Source organism: Galeopterus variegatus, unplaced genomic scaffold, assembly GCF_000696425.1.
Source record: "Galeopterus variegatus unplaced genomic scaffold, G_variegatus-3.0.2 Scaffold3265, whole genome shotgun sequence".
Lineage (NCBI taxonomy): Eukaryota > Metazoa > Chordata > Mammalia > Dermoptera > Cynocephalidae > Galeopterus > Galeopterus variegatus.
Genome location: NW_007729376.1, coordinates 36,443 through 36,928, shown reverse-complemented (window position 1 = coordinate 36,928; position 486 = coordinate 36,443).

Genomic DNA, 486 nt, shown 5'->3' with positions numbered 1-486 from the left:
CCAGGGTGGGGGGAGAGGGGGAAATATAACAACCACAATTTTTTTTTTTAAGTTCTTACAACAAGCAAATGGAGGGGACACACTTGGGTGGGCGGGGGGAGAGGGAGGAGGGAGGGAGGTTTCAGTGATGGGACATAATAATCAACTACATTGTATATTGACAAAATAAAAATTAAAAAAAAAAAGAGTATAAAAAAATAAAAAAAGTAAAGTTCTCAATACTGTTAATATAGTGTGCTTTTGCTTCCAACATTACTGCATGTTTTATAATATATTATTTGACCCAGCGATTCATCTCATCCAAAATATTTTCAGTTTGTGTGTTGAATAATTAAAAATATTTTAGTGTAGATTCTAAATTCTCCAAATAGAGTGATTGGATGAGTAATTGAGACTTTTAAAACACTAGTCGTTTGCAAATCTTTCTGAATAACAAAACTACAAACTTCTTGAAAGAAAAGGTCATGACTTAGGATTTTTGTAACC